Source organism: Dermacentor albipictus, chromosome 4 (genome assembly GCF_038994185.2).
Source record: "Dermacentor albipictus isolate Rhodes 1998 colony chromosome 4, USDA_Dalb.pri_finalv2, whole genome shotgun sequence".
NCBI classification, from domain to species: domain Eukaryota; kingdom Metazoa; phylum Arthropoda; class Arachnida; order Ixodida; family Ixodidae; genus Dermacentor; species Dermacentor albipictus.
This window is the reverse complement of record NC_091824.1, coordinates 102,351,393-102,377,859: the sequence shown is the minus strand read 5'-3', so window position 1 is coordinate 102,377,859 and position 26,467 is coordinate 102,351,393. Positions and strand designations below refer to the sequence as shown.

The 26,467-nt window shown below is 43.7% G+C and overlaps 2 long non-coding RNA genes across 2 annotated transcripts in view; one reads left to right on the top strand and one right to left on the bottom strand.

The window, feature by feature from the left end:
- LOC135904600 (uncharacterized) overlaps positions 1-26,467 on the bottom strand; it is a 498,596-nt gene that overhangs the window by 289,815 nt on the left and 182,314 nt on the right. The window lies entirely within an intron of this gene.
- On the top strand, positions 5,956-11,362 carry LOC135904584 (uncharacterized). Its single transcript, XR_010565153.2, has 3 exons — positions 5,956-6,315; positions 7,077-7,190; positions 9,532-11,362. It is a non-coding gene; the product is annotated as an uncharacterized lncRNA (long non-coding RNA).

Sequence of the window (26,467 nt, the reverse complement as noted above, 5' to 3'; positions counted from 1 at the left end):
AATGGCTCATACCCCCGCAAGGCAGAGGCTACAGAGAGAGACAGGAAGGTTTAATGATATGAAATGCAGAGAAGTCCGCCTGACGTACACTCCTCTAGTCACCTACAAAGAAAGAGGGAAGAAAAAGGCGCATGATGGGTGACGACGATGGGGAAAGATGTAAAGCATATAGCAAGCAATTTGGACTACTTAAACCCTACAGTCCAGGCCCCTGCTTTTTAAGAATATCAAGTAAGGCCTGGATGGTCTTAAACTCAATTTGACGTCTGGCCATGCGCCTAAAATAAAGTCCTCCAACAGCGGCGGGCTGCCGACACGCGTAGGGACATTGTTCAACCTTTGACAAGCACTCAGCAAAGTGAAGCGAACAGTGCATACATTCTTTGGAAACACGCGTACAACTTACTGAACAGCGATGCGTTTCAATAAAGAGCAAGCTCAAAACAAGAGTCCGAACCACATATTTGATAATAAGGTGCGCATGCGCCTACATCGAATGCGAAGCACGTAGCGCTTCCCGCATGTGTTTCTCGGTAAAGATTACTATTGCGCAAGCTGCTGTGACGAGGACAACTTGACTGTAGCATACGAAGCAGAGAGGGACACAGCTGCACTTTCGTACGTAAAAGAAGAACCCTCCAAGGACTGATTTGTGTGGTTGCAGTGCAGTGCAGTCCAGTGACCAAGTATAGTGAAGACTCTGGAAAGGCAGCTTGCATATTAGGCGGGGCGAATTTTCCTTCTCTCTGGCTCAATCTTCGTAGAAGCATGAAGTTGCGGCGCAAGACAAGTAGCAGGCCATCGAAACGATTTATGCCATTAATTAAGTGAAGTAAATGTGAGTTTGGGCAGTCGCTCTAGATGGGCAGTCGCTCTAGTTGTCGTTTACAGCTTCGCTGTCCAACCGCCTTCACAACGTCGATTGGAGACAACTTTTATCACGATAGGAATTATATTAAACGGCGAATATTCTCCATCGGAGTCGGCGCAGCCGTGATGCTCAGCATATAATTAGGTATATCTATGCTCTCTTCTTTATTGCGGGTCACAGAGAAAGCAGGCATATGTACGCTATGTGCTTATCCATGTCGTAAATTCAGATAATGTTGCTACACTATTCAACAGCGAAAGTTATACATATCGTGTCTTACGTTGTTGACTACATAATTTCCAAGAATTTTGAGAATGCCTGCCCGCAAACAAATTTTGTGGAGCATAACACTCACAGTACATGCCTTTTAACTTACATCTTCTCAGACTTCATTAAAAGTGCGAAACTATATCAGTGCTCAAACCTGAAAGTGATGTAATTCTACAGGCGTGGCTCTTTACGGGCAGCGTAGTGGGGCCTTTGCGATGTCTTTGCAGGCCATACAAGTAGTATTAAAGCATTTAAGGGTGCCATAAATGTTTACACGCCCACCTATGTCGCGTCCCCATTAGTCGGGCCCCCGTATCCAGAAGTTCAAGGGCAAGGCTACTAAACCTTGCTATCGCAGCAAGCGTTTTGCCCTGAGGGGGAAACTTTATTTTTTTTTTTACTTGCAGCAAACAGTTGAAGCTTCATTCGGTGCTCATTGTGCTGCATCTGATCCCATGCTGCGATAGCGTACGTTGTCTTGTGACCGGCTGGAATCATGTTGTTTGCACCTTCCTGTCAATCTCTCTGCATTCTTATATTCCATTAGATATTATGCAGATAGTCGCCTGAAAGTGCCTGAAGATCCTATAGAATGCTAATCTTATTAAAATCCATTCATGCTTCCCCTGCCTCTCAGCAATGGTTATTACGACTGAAGTGCCGGGCTTAGTAATCGTTTAGTAACTTATTGTGCGGCTCTATGCTGTTTGGCCCGGCATTTGAGCAAGAAATAATTATCAAGCGACTCCAACGATACACTCATCCGTTATAAAGCCTGCGACGAGCGAATCAGCATTTCTTTTCTCCTCGCGTCTTTAAAACCAACGCGCGCGCAGCTGTTGCGAGGTGCGTGATCGGGGAAATGCAATCGATACTTGGAGGGTGCCCAGAGAGATTCTTGAAAACACGTTGCAGGGCGTAGCTATTTTAATTTCTACAGAAATAAAAACACTTGGTTTTCTCTCTGTGGCATCCGTTCCCTTCGTAATTTTTGTCATCCCTGCGCAGGTACCAGAAGAAGATAATGAAAACGTAACTACTAGGCTGCAGATTAATAGAAAAGGAGGGCTAGATGCGGTAGCGTGAGGCGGTCGATGGGTTTATGAGAATTTGGCATTTGCGGGCATGATTTAGGGATAGCCTCTTTTTGGTGCACTGTAATTCTTTGGGTACTTCACGGGCTTTCCTTTGGCTAACTATCTATGTATCTTTGTTTTTTTGTATGTAACCATTCTCCCGCCCACCTGGCTGCTCTGTTGAGGAAACAGGTGAGGACTGTATGGACTTGGTACGGCAGCTCTTAAGCGCCAGTTTCTAGGTTGATCATCGCCGTCCCTCGGCGTAACCGCGCGAACGCGCTCGAGCCACTCCTCACGCCTTCGTCGTCGCCTTTTTCCACTGCTGGCTCCGATGCCGTTCATCATGCCAACGTTCTCATAGTGCCCTCCCTCTGGGAAGGGGCTGACGGCACTGGTCCACTGCCAGTCGGTGCGGTGATTTCGGTGTCAAATTTGTTGCTTCAGTGTACCGCGAAATGGAAACACGCATACAGCTGCACTCGAATTTCGCACTAGGGAGTAGTGTAATCGTCGGACATTTTTTGTTGTAGCGTAAGCCTAACGACAGGGACAGCAGAAGGGCACATTTGCAACCACACAGCGCTGTTGGCTGTCCAATGTGCCTGTCTATTGTCCCTGTCGTTCAGCTTGCGCTACAACAAAATAGAATAGGGAACAGGGTTCTAAACCAGCCGTCGGTCCACCTAGGGTCACTGAGTATGTAGAAATGTGCACATATGTGCCGCTCTTCAACGAATCTCTTTCCCGCTAATGATGGGTCGCTGTATATGCGGGACTGGATATCTGCTGCCCTTCAAAGGAATTCCTTGAAAGGAAACGCCGACTTGGAGCACCGGGTATGGGCCAGTCCGTTAGTGCTGGTCTTCAAAGAATCTATTTGATGCCTACTTTGGCCACTCAGTATGCGCCAGTAGGGGCGTGTCAATCTACAATGACAAAAAAAAAGGAATTGAAAAAATTTTCTATGCTGGGCGCAATTGAATCGACGCCACATGGGTTCCTCAAGGACAGCAACGCAACGCATTAACAGGCTGCGCCACAAATGCACCGGGTATGCGCCGCTCTTCAATGTGCCTCTCGCCAACTCGGGTTGCTGTATGTGTCCCACTGAGTATGCGGCAAGGGAGGGAACAATTCTCCGCGTTCGCGCGCACTGGTGTGCTACACTCCTTGTTTGGGAGGCTACGCGCGTACTTCTTGCCAGTGCCACAAGATGGCCCAGCGTGCTTAAAAAGGAGCGTGAAAGAGTAGCCTGGCTGCCGCACGGCGCGTCTCTCAGCGTTCGCCATGCACCGGCGTGCCACGGATTTCCGAGACCTTGCGTAGGCTTCGTGGCGGCGCCGCAGTATGGCGTCGGGTGTTCTTAAGAAAATGCGAAAGAGAAGTCCCGCTGCAGTAGACGCCTCACACATTATTCGTTTCAATGGTGACAATAGGTTAATAGGTTGACGCGTAATATTGATTCGAAGCTAAACGCAACACCATCGAGAGTCATAGTGATATGCATTCCGCCCAATTTTTTATTTGTTCATGGATTTGTCGCAATTAGCTTGTGCTGATGCATCGTTCATTACGGGTCTAAAGAACTTAATTGCACTGTTTCAATTATGTGCGCACACTTTTCACCTTCACGCTTTTAAAAGCGAGAGAAGACATTCGCGTCATAATATGAATGAATAGCATAGCATAGCTATTTGAACTGAAAGTATGTTGGGATTTACGTTTTCAATGAGGAAATATTGCAAGCTGCACCAAAGAACTCTGCGAACCCCTCTTTGTAGCATGTCTCAGAACTTTCACGTTTTTGTGTATTGTACGCTATAAATGTTTGTCGCCGATTCCTAAAATTACTTCTGCGTCATTTTGTTTTCTCAGTCCAAAAATAATGTTTGAATGTGGGGTATGTTGATAAACACTGGAACCATTTCCAATGGAAAGAGAAACGCTGGATCGCATCCTTTAATTTTGATTTCAAGTGAAAGAAACAATACATTGTAAATATTCAAATGACGAAAGAAGGCCCCGATAGGTAGTTGAAAGGTATATCGGTGCGATAATATCAAGCAGCGGTAGGCTTCGAACTCGGGGTCCGTTCGAGCGCGTCTGAACGACTTCTAGATTTCATGTCCACTTCACAACACTGCGACAATGGCGATAACTCCCAGTCATATGTTACGTGCGAACTACTAAAAAAGCGGCGTCCTCTGTGTTTGCGTGGTTTCGTTAAAGAATTTAGCTGTCCGCCCTGTCAAAAGGCAAAATGCAAAAAACGAAAGTGATTTTCAGTGTCACATGTGCAGGAATAAACAAGGCAGCTCACGCACCTTTATTCCATGCTGCGACACGAAATAGTTCTATGACCCTAAGATATAGCGTTATTTAGGACAAGATACTAGTATCAAGCCATGAAATCGTATAAAGCATCTAATATTCAGCAGCGCTCGTCCTTGCGTGCTGGAGCCAGCGCGGCACAAACACAACCAGCGCCGTTTCCAATGCGAGCGTCTCTTCCAGTGTGACCCAGCTCTTATCCAGCGTTCTCACTGGTCTCGAGTGAGTCCCAGCGAGCGCCAGCGTACCCAGTGCGATCCAGTGCTTAAAAAAAAAGAAAGAAAAAGAAAAAAGAAAAACGCGCTGGTTTCACACTGGAAGGCACTGGAAGACGCTGGTTCTTGCAATCGGCATTTCAGAGGTTTTTCACTATCAAGTAAGAGCATCGTTAAAAAGACGCTCATTGACCAAGGCAAACATCACACTAATCGAAATTAGGAAAACCAAAGAAATATAACGGAAGCGCGCATTGTGGTTTATATCGCATATGCAGGTAAATCACAAAGATGTATACCAAGAAACACTAAGCAAAACTGCGCCTTAGCAATCGCGTCATATCTATTTGCTGGCATGCAGTGACTGCAGCACTTGGGGCGGAAACAGATCGAACGCCGCCGCACATTTCTGGCACATACCACTCAAATGCGACAAATGCACGCTGCAGAAACTTTTTTTTTTTTCAAGGAATCTTGAAAAGTCACAGACCACATGAGCGCGATCCGCGCATGATAAGCGCATCGCCACGAAAGCAAGATAGGGAACACATAAGCGTAACCTGTGCCTCACGGGTAAAATTAAACATCATCGTATATACGTTGCTGTGCGACGGACACAAGCGCACGGAAACATCACACACTGCACACGTGTACCTCCGAGGTTGTGTCGACAATTTCTGGGCTACATTTAAACGACAGCAGGAAGTTACTTCAATGAGAAACAAAGTGAGGGCGCCAGGCACTGCAGGTAACGGCTGCGCATAAAGTCAGTTAAGGTTTTAAGGCCAGTGACCGAGGTTGAAATCGTTAAAATCACACCGCAGCGATAGCTTACACAGGGTAAATTGTCGAGATCTTGAAGGCCATGCTTTTTGCTGACTACATGTGGCATAAGCGATTCAAAAGCAAGAATACTGCATGTAATTTATTTCTACCCTAAACTATAGCACACAATATGAGCATGTCAATGTTTCTTCTTGTCTAGCAACATATGTATGTAGTTCGGCTGAAAGGCCGGCTCAAAACAGCACAAAACCTGCTGTAGTGGGTATGATTGTAGGAATCACGGAGGCCACAGCAGCCGCACTATTATACAGACGGCGCTGGCGGCGCCGGTATTTTCGTATTCAACGCGCCAGGTAGAATACGAAGATACGGCGTGTTATTATTGCTCCGTCTTCACCGGTTGTCGTGCGAGCTGCGTCGATGTGTTTGTTTGATCGTGTGTTATTAGGTTTGCTGTAATGAAATGAGACGTAGTTCGCGAGCACGAAAGTGCCAGAAGATGGCTTGAGTCTCGCTGTAAGCACGCCGTATGCGTGGCGCGCCGGCTAAATGTGGACCAACGATTTTCATGCCATGGAGTGCGTTCCCTTTGTCTCCGCTTGTGTTCGTGGAAAGTTTGGTGGACGGCGCAAAGAAGTAATGCGTATTATTAGCGCGCCTCAGCTCGTCCACTACCCAGTGGCTTGTTTGCTGCAAGTAACATCGCAGACGCATCACTGGAAACTTGGAGAGTGCCTTTCGACCTCGTCGTACTGTTGAAACGGTAAGCAATCGTGCTCGCCAACTACACGTGCGTTCATCCGTGTTGTGTGTGCTTCCCGTGTGTGTATAGAGTGCCTTGCGAACGTAGTAAGTGGAACACCCACGACAACAGTGAACCCTGTGCTGATACTTGCTACGCGCTGGTTGTAAGAATTGTGTACGCAACTCTATTGCCACAGTGCGGAATTGATAATCCTGATAAGCGTTTGCTTCCCCAGAGAAAAGTTTCGGAAATCGCGGTCGCCTTGTGCAGTTGTGCGTGAGCTCCCGCTTGTCTGCTAAAGTTGCATAGTAACGACCCGTCTACCTCTTCATCGATTCTTTCTTCAATGACGTTTCCTCACTTATAAATGCTTCGACGTTGTGCACAATCTCTGCTTACGAGGTTTTTGGCTAACGAACAGTTCTAAGAAAAAAATGTAAGCCAATCACAGCATGCTACTAGTACAGCTTTATTTCCAAGGCAAGAGGTGTTGACATAACTGACTTAACTAAGCATTACAGGGGAACGTTGCCTATACTAAGTAATGGAAAAAAAAACATTAAGTTTAGATTGTAATCTGCTGCTGCGGTGCGTCCAAAACTTTATTCGATGTAGAGGTTCGCATTGTCATGACATTCGATGATTTCAAGCATTTGCTCTCTTTCCACATTAGTGCAGACATTGTTTTCGTGACTCTTTTAGGTGCTGATTGCATGTTTTCACGATATCACAGCTTTATTGTGCCACTGCTATAAGCTAACATAGAATTGATTTTGTAGTGGCGAGGCCGTGACCCACAACATAAACTACAAGATCGAGGAGCCCCAAGAAATGCAGACCCTGTGGATATATGGCTGCAGCAGCATGGCGTGTGATCTGGATGGTCATGACAGGTGTGTATGAAATGTACGTGTTCCAAAAAGGGTGCTTGGTGTCATTCATGGTGAAGTTTGTCAACACATTACTTAATGCAGCATACTAAAGAGACTAAATATTTATGCAACCTCATTGAACTTGCTACCTATTAGTGTGCATAGCCATTATGCCCACATGATTGTGTTGTGTATAAAACTATACCCAACCATTCCTGATGTTTAGTATTTCTTTTGCGTAAGTTGCTTACCTGCAAGTTACATATATTTTTTGCTTTGTACATAGTGTATTTATGACTTTTTATTGGGGTTTTATTCTTTGAAAACTATTTCCTATGCTGTACCCCTATTTGCATAATTTTTTTCTGTGTGTGCTACAATCTCGTGCAGTTTTCTGTGCATGTAGGAATTCGAAGGGTAGTGGACTAATAATGTCACAGGTCTAAGCACGTAGTGTGCACATCTTTGTTTATCATTGATATCTTTACAGTTACTTCTCTGTTTCCATAGTAACAGCCACTGCAAAATACACATTTGGTGAGCTTTAATTTCTTGAAAATTAATATGAAGGTCAGTATTTACTAAGCTGCATTTACTTCTGTAGTACATAGGCACAGACTGATATGGATACCTTGTGACCTACACAGGATGCCTTTTTTGTTTGTTGCATTAAATATGGGGGCTCACCCACATCTCTTACTATATATGTGGTATGCCTCATCGATTTCACTTGTCAGTTTTTACGGTGGATGAAAACAGATGAACGATTGTAATCCAACATGAAGCCCCGTTGTGGAAATGTACGACCAAGTTGGATGACCATACTGGTCTTTTAAATGAAATATAGTGATCTCTTATACACATAAGATACCGGCCAGTTTGCCCTATGTACGCTTGACCACATGTGAAAGGGATACAGTGCACTCACTGCCTGTGACACACGACAAATTTGGTGGTATCTTTCACCGAGCAAGCCTCCCTTGCCTGCTTGCCTTTCTCAATTCTCTTGCACACTTCTGTGCATATGGCACCCTGACAAGAAAGGCTTGCTTAGATACCACTAAATTTGTCTTGTCTGTCAGGGGTAGTGTAGTCTATTCTTGTGATCATGTGTATATTTGGTCAAATGTACATGCAACAGATTGGCCGGTGCCTCAACACGTACCTAAGACAGCACCATAATTCACTCCCCGGATCAGTATGTTCATCCCACTTGACCATGCACCGATGGGACTGGGGCTGCGCGCCAGATTTAGACTGTTCATCTGTTTTGTTCAGCTGCGGCAACCAATTGACCAACAACATCGCTGAGGAATGCCACATAAAAAGACTGGGTCACAATCTGTTTACTGAATTGTCCGCAACCTTCGTAGTAACAAATTTGTTTGTTGCAACTAGTTTTAGGCACGTTATTTCTTGTTAAATTTTCTGCTTAACCTATAGAGCAGTTATGCAATCAATTTTCAAAGTTACTTGATTAGTATAATTTTTGTTTTCTGTTTTTCACATGCCAGGTTGCAAGAAGGACAATTGCAATTGGGCAGTCTTATCATTGCGTTTAGGATACATATCAGTGTACATACCCGTACTAGATTAGAAACTAATTGTTTCAATAACTCAAAAAGCACGAATATACTGTGTCCATTGTATCTGACAGTGACACCGCGACTGTGTTCCAAATACCACAAATTGGCAGTTATCCATCATAGTTTGCGAAAACAACTTAAAACATTATTGTTCCCCATACAATGCATACTTAGATGCATCGTCATGATTGCCCAGGCTCCATGTGAGAAATTTATTATTCGCATGTTAAGCATAGTACATACCAACTATGGCTAATAGCGGATGGAATATTAATTTTGTCTACCGCTCAGCAATAGAAGCCAGTAGGTCATTCCCTTCTTTTTAAAAAAAAAAATTTTCTATGCATAGTGTGACATCTGTATAGGACTTAGCTCATGGGTGTTCCTGCTTGCTTATGTTATAAATGGGAATGTGTTGTCATTGCAAGATGAGATTAATGTGTGACTAGGCTGTTGTCGTTCGGAGATGCTTTTTGTCATCAGCAATGATATTCTACTGCCAGGCACATTGGCCCAGTGCTGATGTCACCGAATCTTGGGAAAGTAAAAATATTCTCAATAGTTATTCTCAAAAGAACTGCCACTGTTTGGCAGAGTGGTGGGGAGGTGGGGCGTTCTGCCACCTTTCTGTTATAATTTTTTTCTGAAATACTGAAATGAAACTTAGCATAATGCTACAACTATATAGATATTTGTGGCATGTTTGTGCCTGCTAATACATTATGACTGAATGTTCATTACACCTTTTGAAAATTAATTTCAATTTTATTTTCCAGGCTCCACCGTCGCCGTTACTAGACGGACCAAATGAGGCCAAAAACTAGCCTTTCCTCGCTCCATTCCTGGGAAGTGAAATAGCAGGTGGTCATGTAAGAATGAACTTGCAACCATGTGGGCAGTAGCCAAAGCTCCCTACAGTTCATGCTGGTGGTGGAATGCTAAGACAAACCGCAATATTTGTTTGTTTACTTATTCACTTAATATTTATTTATTCATATCTCATGAATACTGTGCAGTTTTTTTAGCAAGGAGTCAGGTAAAATAAAGAAATATTGTTGCATCAAAGTAAACATTATTTGAAAAAGCATAATTCACGTAGCACGAATTCATGGAAACTGTAAATTTTGAAGAAACAGAGCAGTAAGGTTAACAAATCTTATATAACAAAAAATGAGATCACATTTCTGTTGGACCTAATACCATAATTTAATCTGTCAAATTAGAGATACCATATGCTGCTCTAATATACAATCACTAATTTATGAGCAGATGCGCGAAACTCTCAAACGTTGCAACAATTTCATGTAAGCTGTAAATTCATATATACAGTTTGTTGACTTTAGACATAGCAGATGGAGTCTGCAGAACTATGATATCTCTTTCTGGCACAGAGACGGGGATTAGTAAGCTTCGTGGTGTTATTTTTCTTAAACCTGCCAAATAGTTCTTCCTGCAACAGGTAGAATTCTCAAATGCCGCAAACTTAATTCAAATTAGTGCTGTGGTTGTCTCAAAAATATTTCTGTATTTTGGATGTATTTGAGTAGGAAAATTTACAGAATTAACGAATTTGTGCTAGCTCTTTTTTTATTTACCGTTGCAAACTAAGTCCTTTTCCTTCAAGTTTTGCTATTTTCAGAAAATTTTAATGAAAATTGATGGTGTTAATGTAAAAACTATTATTTAAACATTTTTAAATGTATCAAACCTCATCAAATTTGGTTGCATAGTTGCCGAGAAAAACGATTTTACTGTTCATGTGCATTACATAGGAGCTCCTGAGCTAAATCTCTTTTTTAGTCATTGCGTGTGTCGGTCTGGTTTGTATTTCTCACCCTAATTAGAATATTGGCTCTGATCTCAAAATTGTTTCCCTTACAACGAAATACAAGCTCTTAAACTTTTTACGATATATGCTCTACTGCTCTATGATAACCCCTGTTTGCCACATTTTTGCAGGGCCTACCAGTGCTAATTTTACACATAAACATAGACTAAAATGCCGTGTGGTTTCGGTATATGGTGTACTTATCTGTGAAAGCCATTATTTGCCACATTTTTGCAGCGACTGCCAGTGTTATTTTTGCTCAGACTAAAATGCTGTGTCGTTTCGTCAGGCTAACACAACATTGGAGTGCACATTCATATCAGTCTATTTTCAGGCTTTAGTATCCAAACATTTAATGTGCACTGCTGGAACAGGCACTCCTTTTGCAGTTTTAATGGTATGGTTTCTTGTCCTAGTCAAGCCTGTTATTGCGAGGTGTCAACTGTAATCAAGTCTGCCACTGATTCTTTTACCTCATGTTTCGTGTGTTTGCACCACCAGCTTGACCTGAGAAGCATGTTGGCAGCTACAGTTTGTGTGTTGCAAGTTCTAGTCTGAAGTGTGTATGTCACATATATGAAGCATGTATCTAGTCTGAAGTGCAATAAACATTTCAAACTGAATACTTTGTGGTTGTAGCACCAATTATTTTGCCACTGCATTTACTGTAGTCCTTATTGCCTACAGTAGAACTTTGGTAAATTGCAAGTACTTTACACACATCGGCCTAGCTTTTATAGGCATTTGCTTGTAGGGACTCGAAAGCAACTGCATAGAAATATTCTATAGAATTTTTGTCTTTAGCATCTCTAAAGCAATGCGATAGAAATATTCTATAGAAATTTGCCTTTAGCATCTATAAAGCAACTCGATAGAAATATTCTATAGAAATTTGCCTTTAGCATCTCTAAAGAAACTCGGTAGAAATATTCTATAGAAATTTGTCTTTAGCATCTCTAAAGGAACTTGATAGAAATATTCTATAGAAATTTGTCTTTAGCATCTCTAAAGCAACTCGATAGAAATATTCTATAGAAATTTGCCTTTAGCATCTCTAAAGAAACTCGATAGAAATATTCTATAGAAATTTGTCTTTAGCATCTCTAAAGGAACTCGATAGAAATATTCTATAGAAATTTGTCTTTAGCATCTCTAAAGCAACTCGATAGAAATATTCTATAGAAATTTGTCTTTAGCATCTCTAAAGCAACTCGATAGAAATGTTCTATAGAAATGTGTCTTTAGAGTTCCTATAAGAATGCGGTGGCCAAATAACTTTTGAAACTCTATAGGAAAATTCTATAGGCAATCAAAATAAACACAATAGAGTTCTATAGAGAAAGTTCAAAAGACTTTCTAAAAAAACACATTAAAAATTTTTGTAAGGGTAACGTCAAATACACATATTCGCGTAATTCTATATGCTTTCTTATAGGCGGTGATGTACACATTCATGTGAGGAGGCTGAAGGATTTGCTTAACGAAGTGCCATTTATACAAACGATGTCAAAAGATGAATGAACAACTATGAAACACCGTCACGTAGTCGCAACATTTTATTGACATAGAACTCAAACACCATTCTGCACAAGAAAAATTTGAGAAACGTTTGCCTTTATTTCTGGACAAGGAGTCCAAATTCCTACAAAAAAACAAAACAAAATGTTGCTTGAAAAAAGAAAGTACTAAAGGAATTATTAATTCGGAGTTGGTTTACTGAAGTACTCACAACTTAAAACACGCTCCAGTGTGTCAAAAATGTTATTACGGGCTTTGCGAGAAGTTCACTGCTGTTAAAAAGAGAATTTTCATTTATCATACTCATCGCAGCACAAGTAATACAGTGGGCTTTGCGAGATCAGGCACAGATACGCACGTTCATGAAACAACAAGTAACAGACAACGCACTTTTCCGCCAAACCCTAGAAATGGCCAGCTGCGATTATGAGAGAAATCGCGCTAAGTTGAACTCACGCCTGATCCGATGCCTCGGCTGTTCAGCGGCTTCACTGGTGAATTCAGTGCGGTTTGACCAAAGCAATGTTAATTTTACAAATGGCCCTGGAATGAACTAGCGGGGCTATCAGAGCACAGCACGCTGCGCGCAGCTTACGCTTGACGCGTATCGAGCGAACGCAGTGATTGATTACAAACGCGAGTAATGGCCGACAGCTCCAAAACTCGCAGCGAAGCGAAGCGCGCGCGTAGTCGTAGCTTTGCAGGAGAAATGATGGGCAGGCTGGTTTGTAAGTTCGGTGCTGTGATATGTTAGCATGCCGCGTTATGAGGAGAAGATGGTATCGATAGGAGGTAAGAGAAACATCAGAAAATTTAAAAAAAACCGGGAGGTTACCTAGACTGTTACCCAGTTCACTAGGCTACACAATGGAAGGGGAGATAGAGAGAAAGAGAGAGAGAGAAGACAAGAGTTCAACTTATGTGCGTGCACTGGACGGTGCCCAGCATTTCTGCAGTTGGGCCCGCAGAACTCGAAAACCGCGCCAACTCCTCTAAACTGGCTCAAGGTGTTATGCAACTTTCAAGCGGCGAGTGAAGTTGTTGGGCTCTGCACGCTTTGAACCGTTCCATTAAGATGGCGAGTCGGGATAGTTGGCTTGTGTTCGTCATAGAATGTCCTTGAAACGCGACAGCTGTCCCACAGAGAAGGATGAGGGTACAAACGCAGTAGAAATGAGAGCTCAACCGAACTGAACACAAATGAAACTAAACTGAAATCACAATTGAAACTTGTATTGGGCGCACAAACGGTTTACCTGTGCTCTGCGGCGAATGCGCGAGAAATTTTGCAGCTCCTTCTAACATTTTGTATGTCCTATCAATTCTTTTTTTCCTGAGTGAAGCGCTGTCCGGTCTTGTCAGTTACCTAGTCATTTCAACAGGGAAACCATGAACAGTCGTACTTGATTTATTTTTACGCAAGCTTACAAAAATGGAGGCTGAAAAATTTGCTGGCTGTCATTGTTAATAGTGTGTCTAGAATCTGGATTGGTTGAAGTTAGTACTTACGAACTATTCTAGTGCAAGAGCCTTCTGTTAATATGGGCACAGGCCGAATTCACAAAGCTTTATTTCGCAAGTGAGCTCTGGCATTGGGCGGGTACTTTTGATCGCTAATAATATGTTTAGCTTCAGGAATGGTTGAAATTTTTATCTTACAAGCATTTCTAACGTAAGAAGGTTTTGTAACTAAGAGCCCAGTACTGCTCGAGAATAGGAGAACATGGCTTGCTATAAGTAATAAACTCATAGTTAGCAGATAAGACAGTGCCGTAAATCTGAGTTATATGCTACTTTGGTTTCAAGTAAACAAAGCTATTAGGAAATCTCTGAAAGCTTGGAAATATAAATAAAAGAAGGAGAAAGCTCGTTTAACTGGGCAACAAAGCCAATTTCGGTTAGTGCAGAGCACTTCCGGCATTGATGCATGGAGTGTGAGAGCACATGCATTATTCTGCCTAAGTGGGTTTGCCTTATGCCGGTAGTGTTTCAGGTTATCCCGCTTGCGCTGAGGAAAGCCGGTTTTGAAACCTATAAATTTGTTTCTGCGTTGGAGGGTTCCGAACCCTATATTTTTTGTCGCTTGTTTGGGCCTTTTGTAGCTTCTTCCTTGTTCACTTTTAAAATTCTAGAAACTTACTTTCACTCACCTGACCTCACAGTTATCTGATTACGGTATATAAATATTGCCCGTCTAAAATGCGCTACGAGGAAGAGATAATTGTTTGAACTGGCAAGCAATGGAAATTGACTGCAGCATCGCTTCATTGGAGTTTTATTGTATATAACATAAAACATCTATGTATTGAAACTGAATGAGAAATTGCACAAAGCTGTGCGACCTCCCCCCCCCTGTGCCAGTTTAAAAGCAGTGGGCCTGAGCAATGTTCCAGCAATATAGTGGGGTGTGAAAATTCATGCAGCCCTGTGAATTGGACACGATGAAAACCTCGCTGCCAGGGGATAAGAGATTTTCCCGTTGAAAGAATAAAAATACCACTGGTTTTACTTAACCGCAAGGTCTCTTCGAGGGAATAGTGCCCGTGGTGTCAGAAATAGAAATAAATCTTTAATAATTAATTTATAAGAGAGTCATTGAATATTTTGCGAACGGAATCGAAGGCATGAGCCCTTGGCGTCCAGTATTGAGCCTGAACATCCTGGAAGTTTTTCTGACCCCGTTTAACCATTTCTTAAGTACGAGCTGTGGGGAAGTCTCTTCAAGCTATCAAAACAATAATCGACGACGCACTGTACTTGAATTTTAAAGAAAGCTAGCATTCTGGCCTGATCAGAGGCCTAACAAACTACTTCAGGTGAAGCGTGCAATGCAGATGCAACATGTTCGCGTATTCCTGCTCTCCGTGATAAAGCACTTAAGCAGTGGAACCGTTCAGCGTAGCTACGTGTACTCCATGTTGTTTTTGACAAGCCCTGCATGTTTCATTCTTGCGAGCTTATCTGCATTTTCTTTCACGAAGTGCATGACATATCTGGGCCTGCATTCACAAAAAAGTTCGTATACTACGCTTGTTTGCAAAAGAAAATTTTATCTAATTCTACTGCTGGACTTACTACTTCGAAGGCGACCGGCCAAGTCGATGACTACTCATGAATGAAAAGCTTTATGAATTCGGCCCCTGTTATGTTACCTGTTCTTCATCGAAGAAGACAAAAGAAAACACGTATGCTTCTATTACTGTTCATAAGCTATGGGCGACCCACTATGCATCGTCATTTCGTTAGTTCTGTGCACCGGAGTGAATTCCTCAACGAAAACTACCCCACGTTCTTACATGCACTAAGCTATGGAAACAACTTGGACAAGGACAAAGACAGAGCAACGAGACTGTATAGGTGAAGCGCCATTTCAAGCATTGTCAAAAACTACCCGTAGATGCAGAGAGGACGTAATTACCGCTCGATAACTAAGCACTGAGGACGGCAAGGGAGAAAAAAAAACAAGAGTTTTTCCCGCGTACGCGAACGTGATTGCACGCGAAAACCCGCACGTTACCCGCATCGAATGTTTGAGTGCGCAATCTGGGCAAACCAGAACATTGACAAGAAGGGGCGCGAGAGGTGGGACGGGAAAAAACGAAATGGAAGTGGCAGCAGAAATGGAACTCGTCGAATTTCTTTAACTAGCTTCGATCGCACTTCTCCAAAACAGGCGAAAACCTGGCGCGAATGGAACGCGCCGCCGCTAAGCTGTGCTCAGTCGTCAAAGAATGGAACCGCACCGCGCAGATTGTGAGCGGCAAAGAAAGGGGAAGTAAGGAAGGAACGAGGAAGGAAACGGGAACTTAGTTCCGGGGCGAGTGGGGCTCTCATTAGTTGCGCCTTTAATTCCTTTCGAAGGAAATTCCACGCTGCCTCCAAAAAGGAAAGGAACGCGCAGGGACGAAGCCGAGGGCGCGTACGAAAAAAGAAAGAAGACCCGGAACTCTCTTTCTCTTGCATCTTGCTCCATCGTAGCTATCTATTTCACCCCGGGGAGCCGGCACAATTTAATTTCACTCGAACTGCGCCGAAGGACCAGACCGAACGACCTGTTCTCGGTCTTCTTCGCTTCTTTCTCACTCTTTCTCTGTTCGTTCTATTGGTGGCGCGGAATAGTTCTGTTTAGAATTTGCGTGGGAGCTCGTCACCGTTGGAGCGGTGAGACGTAATTGCTGGAAAATTACTAACCTATATCGACAAGACGTCTTCGTAATTCGTCATAGTTCAAACGGGGAGAGTACGTGTTGCCCGTCGCTGTCGGAACAACGAGCTCTCGGTCTTGTCGCTTGTCTCTGTATATATGCGCATTCTAAAGAGACGGTGCTTCAGTCGTAGCGCACAAAGCCCAACACTTTTTTGTTCTGTAAAGTGTTTATACATGGGGAGGAGAGCTCGGAAGCTGTAATCGTCACGCTGAGAAAGCGAAAAATATGTTGCAAAAAAGAAGGTATATGCGGATTTTGACAGCATTAGCGGGATGAACCGAGGTTCCTATCGTAACCAGAAAGACTTTAACTGGAGCAGTGGAAAGCGGCAGCTGAGCGAAAGTTTATTGGCTTGTGCATTTAACATAGAGGGTATACAAAATTAAGATTTGTGTTTTTTTTTATTTAGGCACTGGGAGGCATGCGAAGACCACCTGTGAATATAGATTATGTTACCAGACACAAAGTGAGATGATAATTATCGCTGTCAGCAGCCCAGTCACCTAAAATTGAATAACTAACTTCTTGTTGACTGCAGTAAATGGGTATTATCTGCATTGAAAAGTTAGAGGCAATCGTGTTTCAACACAATATCAGTCGGAAGAATTGTTCGAGCGTGTTTGTGCTCCGCGATATTCGACTCCAAACGTTAATTGTTCGCAAGATTATGCATGCAAGAAAATTATAATCGACGCAAAGCTCCTCCTTGATGTGACGCGACTGTTGCGTGCGGCGTTTAGTCTGACAATGGGGCAGAGGCATTGGCAAAGATGATGACTGTCCCACTTCCCTTCTCGGCTGGTGAAATACTGGTGACATAAAAAAAAAATCGAAGAACCCGGAACCGTTGTCGTAACACGTGACAGCGCAGCCTGTTACGATGGTGGCAGCTGCCATGCCAAGATAATGGCGCGAGCGGAGAAGCTGGAGGGCAGTGCGCGTGCGTAATGGTGACTAGAGGAGCGGGCATGGTCCTGGGCTATGCAAATAAAGTGACTGCTGATTTCCAAGTGCTGTAAGTTTTATTGCAATCAAGAGCAACAACTGCACGACACACCGTGCTGTCATACCTTTATTTCGCGAGTCGACAGCGGAAGGGGAACCGTTATATTTGCCTATGCCTCCACCCCGTTGTCAGACTAAGCGCCGCACGCAACAGCCGCGTCACATCAGGGAGGAGCTCTACGCCGATTGTCAGTCTCTTGCATGTGTAATCATGCGAACAACTAAAATTTAGAGTCGCATATCTCGGAGCACAGATACGCTAGAAGAATTCTTCCAAGTAAAATTGTGTTCAAACACGACTGCCTCTAACTTTAGAATACAAACATACACACTTACTACAGTCAATAAAAAGTTAATTATTCAATTTTAGTCAATTGGGCAGCTGACAGCGAAAATTATAATCTCTTTATATTATTTTGTATTATTTTATTTTATATTATATTATTGTACATTATTTTCGCTATTGTAAAATACCCTCTGATGTAAAGCCTTTCAAATTGTTCTTTTGTAATTGTATCACTTTTCCTGCTTTCTGAATTGGTCCCCAGGTCCCCCCAAGTTGTCTATGACAGGTTTTTTTGCCTTTAGGACCCCCAACATTGTGTTGGAAATAAACGCCCCTTAACTGAACTTTGCGTCCCCCTAGCCACATAACTGATTTGCACAGGTGGTCCTTCGCGTGCCTTTTTAGAAAACTTAAACTTAATTTTGAACACACCGTATATGAAGCAGCAGTGCGACCAGTCGTAGTGGCTCAGTTGCTGTGGTGTTTGACTGCAGAGCATGATATTGCGGGTTTCACTTCCGGCCATGGTGACCTCATTTTTATTGGAGAGGAATGTGTGTGCCTTGTTTTGGGTGCAGCTTAGTGAAATCCCAAACGTACAGAACTAATTTAGAGCGTTCCACTACAGCCTCTCTCATAACGGACTGCGCAGTTTTGGGACGTTAAACACCCTAATTTTGACAGTTGGGCCGCAGCTGCACTCTTGAGTCTGTCTCGCTTTCTTTGCCCATTCTGTCACGCGCTATTGATCGAACAAAGAAAGGGGAAGGTGTTCCCTGTTGGTGCTAAGTGTTTCGCACAGCCATAACATAAACACTACTGGTGGACTTGTGCCTTTTATCACTCCAAATCCACGCAGGCACCGTAAGTATGGGACTCGAAGTAATTCTGAACGTCTGGAGCTCTTTAACGAGCACCCAATGCTTTGTACAAGTTTGTATTTCATTCGTCACCACTTGAAATGCGGTCACCATGCTTCGGAATAAAATCAACGTTCTTGCGTTCAGCAGCACACGTCCTAGTCAAGCATGGCGACAAATACATAGCACTCCACCAAGTACGGGCAACCGCAGAAATCTTGGAATAGCGAGATAGGAAAACGAAGATTTACGTTCAGTCAATCAATTCTTCTTGGGATTAGGAGATGTAACCCAAAGTGACCTACAATATTCGCGGGGAAGATTTCTATTACTGCACCTAATCAAATTTTGATCACTAGTAACCTTAAATACAAATTTGTGTTTCAACGTTGCTTAATGTTCTCTCTGAGACTCCCATATTGAAGACCGGTACTAAATAGTTATAAAGATATACAAAGAAGCTTCTGCTAATGAAAGCAGCACATCTGGGTTTAATGCTCAACTACTTCAGATGGCATTGCAAGACAGCACAAATATCATTATCAATTTTTGAGAGAAAGAGAAGAATGGTTCTATCACACGCAAAGACAGCTGTATTGCCGTTCACTCGAAGGCAGTTAAAAAATTTCACCCTAAACCTGGAAGGACACCCTCTAATTACTGTCACACAGCATCGATTTCTTGGCATAATACTTGATAGGCAGCTATCCCGGGCACCCCACACACACAAAAAAAAACTATAGTGACTATATTATACTATGCTACAGTGACTGTACTTCGCAGACTTGCAGGCACATCATGGGGCGGATCAGTATTATCCTTGCTGACTGTTTACAATGCATTAATGCGACAAAAAAATTGCGTATTCCGCGCCCATCTTACACGGACTTTCCCACACGTCAGATAACTGAATTGAAAAACTTTTAGCTAGAGGACTACGCATATGTCTAGGAGGCCCACGAACGACTTCTACCTCTCTTGTAATAGCTGAGGCTCGCCAATCACCATTTTCTGTTATGCGAACTACAGAAACATGCCGGCATTATTTCCGTCTTCGAACACAGCATAAAAGCCACTCATTGGCTCTAGGCATAATGAAACGAGATAGAAGTTATGTTCATATAGAAATTCGAGAAAATCTTCACATATTGCCAAGAAATGAATTTCGGCACTCAGACGTCGAATATCCTGCATGGCTGCTCACACTTCCAGAAATCGAATTATAACTAGACGGAATATTCAGAAAAAGAGACGTGTTTATTCAAGCTGCTCAACAACTAGCACTTTACTAGGTATATATGCGGTATTCAGGATACACACACGTCGATTTACACACACTAATCTCGGATACACACACTAATCTCGGCGTAATATGAACCGGCAGCGACCCCATATTTATGCTAGCGCTTCACTTGTACACCGTAATAAATAACATATGTGCCTGTAAGACACTTGTAAACAGTGTGAACAAGACGAGGTGTACGCACGCTCAGCCCCTCCCCAACCCGTAGTACGCAAACATGCAAACGCAAACGCACGCACACACCCACACACACCCACGCACACACGCAAACGCAAACGCACACACACACCCCCACACACACCCACACCCACACCCCCACCCACCCACACACACGTGCCATTGTAAATGCGCATTAGAAATATATATATATATATATATATATATATATATATATATATATATATATATATATATATATATATATATATATATATATACCATACTATTTGGCTGCGCGGTGTAGAACAAAGATTTCGTACCTCACTGGTCGCAACTTTGTAGCGATCAAGATATTTGGAAAACTCGGCCAAATCCTCGAGCACGGCGGTGTCTAGCTGTGCGTTCTCAACACACTTCTGTCGGCCTTTGCTGCAAGCCGCAACAGATTCAACGCCTTCAACATGTGGGATGCAATGCGCCTAAGTACACAACAAACGCATTTGCTGCAATGCGGCATGCACTTAGAGCCGAAATTTCGGCGTCCTATTCGTCAACGGACACCCGCTGCATGACAAGAGTGCTGTGGAACAACCCGAGCATCAGAGTTCAGAAAAGGCTCCCAACGGCAGCCAATGTGCACGCATATCGCAACAAACGCTAATATTTTCGAGCGCCATCTATATGTATTGGTCGACAGGACTTACGGCGCCCCTTATCACGAAAGTTGCTGCACTTACAACCACTACGTTTAGCCCAGCTTGACCAGAACCAAACGGCAGCTTTCGGTGCGCCGAGTGCACAGTTTCACTGACGTGAGAAGCAGTGGACACTGGCGGAGGCGCATGACTCATGCCGAGTTCTGACTAAGGGCGGGCGCGGTGTAACGTGGCGAGGCCAGCTGCTCGCAACACCGGGACAGCCCGTGACGAGCAGCTCATTACACTGAGTACATCCGAACTAGCCGTTGAACTGGGCCCATTCTGCGATCACCTTTCCCGCCTTTACTGAAACGCCTCCTCTTGTGCGCTACGGTGAAAAGAAGTGATTCATTATGCAGCCTTACTTTATAGCAGTTGGCCGTATATGATGCGGGGGAAAAAAGGACGAGATTGACGGTACGTCGAAAACGAGAAATGGCAAACTGAAAGAACATAAAATTGGCAGTATGATAATGCACGTGCTAAGGCAGTTGTATCCGTTTGGCTTTCTGCAAATCCCAAGCATAGTCGAAAGCTAACCGTTTATATTACGCAACCAGGTGTATTACCTTTTGTTATTCATTTTCCAAATATCCAAGGATATGTTTATTGTGTTCCCAAATACATAATAGCATGAATCAACGCGAGCTGATACCATTTCGTTCGATATTACGATTCTACCTGGCTATAAGAAAAACACAGCTTTTATCTCATTACCTTCGAGTAATTCTGTATCTTAATATAAACTGTTTCCGATAACGGTCGAATGTTCAATAGGTTATCAGTAACCAACTTAGTCACTGTTAGTTCTCACGAGAGGTGACATGCTCGCTTTGTTTTTTAACAACTGTCCTGAAATTGTTTTGCTACTGAGCAGGAGTGGTCGGTTTTGAGTTTCGGGGCACAGAAGCACGCTTTTATCCGCTGGGATGTAAAAACACCCTTGTACAAAGGTCTCAGAGTGCCTCGTATTGAAAGCTAATTGAGAATTTCGTACTGCCGCACCCCTGAGAGCTTAGGCGTGGGAGTAGAACGAGGGAACACAATGAAGTTACACTAAGCAGTGCAGTGGGGCATCGCAATTCCCTTTTATCCGCCGTTAAAGAAAAATGTTCTCATTACTTTACCAAGCGTTGCTTACATTGGAAGATTTCGATTCAGTCAACGAGCTTTTCTTTTTTCTTTTCTTACGCTAAGTTGTGGTGGGAGACCGCTAGCTTGCGTTGAAAAAGGCACCCGCTTACGTTCACCGAAGCTTCTGCTGCGAGCGGCTGCATGCAGTATTATTGTGGTTTACTTAATCATAATAGCGTCCTGCCTAAAGACAGACAGCTATTCGCTAGAATGTTCGTGCAAGTGGAGTCGCAAAAAGGAAATTTTGATCCATCATTAGAGTAGTTAATTTTCATCCATTATCATTAGTAGAGGTAGGTACTACTTAGGTCAGTTATCAGTCCTTTTTTTTTTCGTTTCGAACCATACGCAAAACATGTGAAAAAGTGAAACATGTGAATCCGTGTTGATTTAATTCAAAAAGCATAAGTAAACGCAACACACCTCACTCCAAGTAGCACAATATTCGGCCAGCGCCAGGTCTATATCAGAGTGCTTTAAATGTATTAAAGAATTGTGCTTATATATGAAATATGCATCTGCTCATGATTTGCTTCAGGTGTATACTGCAAAGCCCTGGCGTGCTTCTGTGTTTTCTTTTTTATGTAATTCATAGTTATCACGCATCAGAAAGTGCATTTAATACCTCAATATTACTAAACACTTTCTTGCTACTGTTAGATCACTTTCTAAGAATATTGATGTGTGCCTTAAGTATTTGGAACGTGTTGAACATCCCGTGCGCAAGAAAACAAAAGTTATTTTTGTGATGAGCGCTGTCAAAAAGACAATTTATCGCTGCAGAAATGGCAGAAGCTTGCACCGCAGTACTTAAGACAAGTGAAGAAGTAATGAAGAGTAGCAAAAAGAAAAGAAAACTCCATTGCATGAGAAAAGGTCAATGAATTCACAGTACATTTGAGAGCGCTAAGCGTGAAAAGTTCACATTCGCATCCAGTGACTCGGTGAACGCCACATACAAATGTATGTCTCCCACAACGGGCTGTTCTTTTCAGCTATAAACTACCGTGCAGCATTGCGGGAGGAAAACGGCAGCCAGAATGGCTTCCGGAAGATTACGCTTGGTGCCTGCAGCGGTGATAACACTGGCTCATCCTGTCATCCAGCGAGGAGCATATCTCTGCACTTTGCTCCGGGACCTAGCGGTGAACGTCTTTGCGGCCTAAGTGACAGTTTAAATGCTTGGACCTGCGAGGGTATTGCACACAATCTACAGCTGGAGCTCGTTATTTTTCGGCGCTTCGAGTGAAAGTTCTATTGTTACGGCACATTAGGTGGACGACTACAGACATACAACGTTATGTACGTAGCACACTGACAACGACGCAGCCAAAAATAAATGGCGTTTAGTCAATAATAACAGGCACGAAAGACCGCAGCCGTGTGCGGTCACCCATAATTGTAAATAAATACAAAGTATATATATAAAAAATATAAAATATAAAAATATAAAAAGTATATATATATGTATATATATATATATATATATATATATATATATATATATATATATATATATATATATATATATATATATATATATATATATATATATATATATATATATATATATATATATATATATATATATATACGAAGCTGTTTAGAGGAACCTTAGGAACCTTTCCCAACAAAGCTCATAGCCGCGCAATAAAATGCACCCTTAGTCAAACATCTGGGCAGCCTCAGCGAACACGACTACATCGTAACAACTGCTCCCATTGCGCATCGATAAACGCCATATTGTGCTTGGAGAATTACGCGATCGAGACATCGACACAAAAACACGCATCCAGCTCAGAATTGCGCCACAACTTATTAATGCGCTGTGGCTCGCGCCATTGCGCATGCACTGTGCCGGCGCAATGACTGTGCTGTCCATGAATACTTTGTTTAGCGCAAAACGACACACACAAGAAAGACGACAGGACAAGGCGCTACTCTCAACTCTAAGTTGAGAGTAGCGCCTGGTCCTGTCGTCTTTCTTGTGAGTGTCGTTTTGCGCTAAACAAAGTATTCATGGATTCGCACCAACTAGCCCGCCAACTCATCGGACTGTGCTGTCCTTGGGAATGATACGCCTGCCGCGAGCAGCAAGGAAGAAGAAGACGACGAATCTGCTGCTAGCCTGTCTGAGTAGCTCTGCCTACATTTATCGTTATTTTCTGGTAATATTACTGGTCAGAACGGTTCAAGACGTCTGTCGACTCGAAAAGGTACCTTCCGTATCGGAGACCGACGGGTGCTGCCCCACCCGCCGCCTCACAAGGTGCTAGAAGGAACCAAGCTGGCACCGACGAGCACCCCGCCATGACCTCCCAAGGGCTGACACCGGGTCAGAAACGCCAGCTGGTTTGTACAAGCCAGCCTGACTGCAAGCGACAAGACACTGGTGAATCTGAAGACGAGTCAACTATCATCGACGACGACAACGTGGCAAACCCTTCAGACCTGGACATGGACGAGGGTGGTTTCCGAATTGTGCGCCATCGTAAAGACAGGGCGGAGGGCATTCCAGTGTTAATCACTGCAACATCCGAAAGAGATGATTTAAGGCAAGTAAACCCTATTGTCCTGTATTCTGAGCTTGAAAGGATTCTCGGGGGAGCACCAGTGAAGAGCCACTTCACAGCACAGGGTGCATTGCTCTTAGATGTAGAGACAGAAGGACAAGCCAACGTCCTTCTAGAGACCAAGAAAATCGGCGGCATAGTCATATCTGCCCGTGTCCCACACAGTTACATGAAAAATACGTGCATTGTTAGAGGAGTCCCTAAATGGTACTCGGATGAAGAGCTACTCACCTACCTGAGACCTCAGGGCGTGTACCATGCAAGAAGAATCATCCGTCGGGTCCAAACCTCGTCATGTGAGTGGGAGTCAAGGCGCACTAACACGGTGGTTCTCACATTTGCTCCAAATTCTGAACGCCCGGAGAAGATCAACCTTGGTTTCACAAGACACGAGCTTGTCGACTACGTGGAGACACCACCACGCTGTTTTAAGTGTCAGCGCTTCGGACATATCGCTAAGTACTGTCGTGGGGAACAGAGGTGCAAGCGCTGTGGGGGACCTCATGACTTTAAGACGTGTGCTCGTAAAGACAACTTTGTGTGTGCAAATTGCGGCGGTGATCATCCTGCTAGCTACGGTCGATGCCCTGCGCGGACAGCTGCTCAGCGAAGAAATAAGTTGTTTGTTCTGGGTCCAAAGAGTGCAAGCGCACCATCGAACACGAAGAAGACATCCAGAGCGCCACAACTACCTGGTTTGGAAACAGAATACGCATCCCACTTCCCGCGTCTCACACCGATAAATGAAGTTACTGAGCCAACGCAAACGGTCTCAGCGGCTGAGAAACCTGTTCGAAAAGAGCCCGAAAAACGCACCTATGCGGCCGCAGTAAACCGACCTCAAGTACCACTTGGCAACAGTCAGCAGGAAAACTGCCAGCATGTGATACGCGCTTTGTTCACGGCACTACGTTCCCACGTTGCGAAGATGCCTGCTAGTTCGACGAAGGATATGCTGGAAGCAGTGCTGGCTCTTGAGTCAGTAATACTCTGCTCTACTTCCACATACACTCAGTAGCATAATGGCAATGTCTCGCCCACTTGGTCCATTCCGTCGTCCAAAAGTGCCCTTAATAATGCAATGGAACTGCGCCGGTATTCTACAGCGTCTTTCTGAACTCAGCCTTTTCCTTCGAGACATACCTATACCAATTCTAGCACTCTCGGAGGCCGGTCTCCCAAATGGAAGGACGATCCCAGGGTACATCAGACATGGAAATCCGAGTATACCATCATTTGCGAATGGAAGTGCGATGATATACATCAGGCGAGAAATACCCCACGTCACCTTACCAGTGCAAGACCTTTGTTCTACCTTCTTGGAAGTCGCCGCTGTGCAAGTGTGCCTAGGAAAACGAAAACTCAGTGTGGTGTCGGTGTACATAAGTCCGCGCAGGAAGGTCTCCATGGAGGCGTTCATAAAGGACCTTTGCATTCGTTGCCCCTCTCCTATAATAATCTGTGGCGACTTTAACGCACATCATTCGCTTTGGGGAGATAAGACTGCAGATTCCCGAGGCAAGGAACTTGTCACAGCCTCGGATGCTGCTGACTTATGTATCGCGAACGATGGCAAACCGACTTTCTTCAGGCCACCAGATTCATGGAGTGCCATAGACCTCGTTATCCATTCTCCAGACCTTGTCGTATCGTCAACAACGGCCCCAGACAGGATGGGCAGTGACCACTTTCCGATCTTCACGAACATCACCGGATTTCACACTGCTGGACGACAATTCTGTGCTGTGACCCGCTGGGACACATACAGAGAAGCATTGGACGAATCCCCTGGTGAGCTGTTCGCAGATATGCTGCGGAGCAAAAGAGTGGCTACCTCAATGTTGAAACTGCCAGATCATTTCCCTACTCCTGATTTGAAACTAAAGAACCTCTGCGCAGCGCGTAGGAGAGCGGAGCGGAAACTAATGAGAAAAACGGGCAATCCATCTGCGAAAACTGAATTCAACAGGATAAACGCTGTCATCCGTCGTCACACCAAAAGGTTAAGACGAGTTCAATGGGCTGCTTTCTGTGAGAGTTTATCGGCGTTTACTCCCATGACAAGGATATGGGGAGTAATGAATAGCCTATCCGGAAAGATTCGCCTGCCCAGGCCATTCGAAGCACTGGCTTTAAAGCA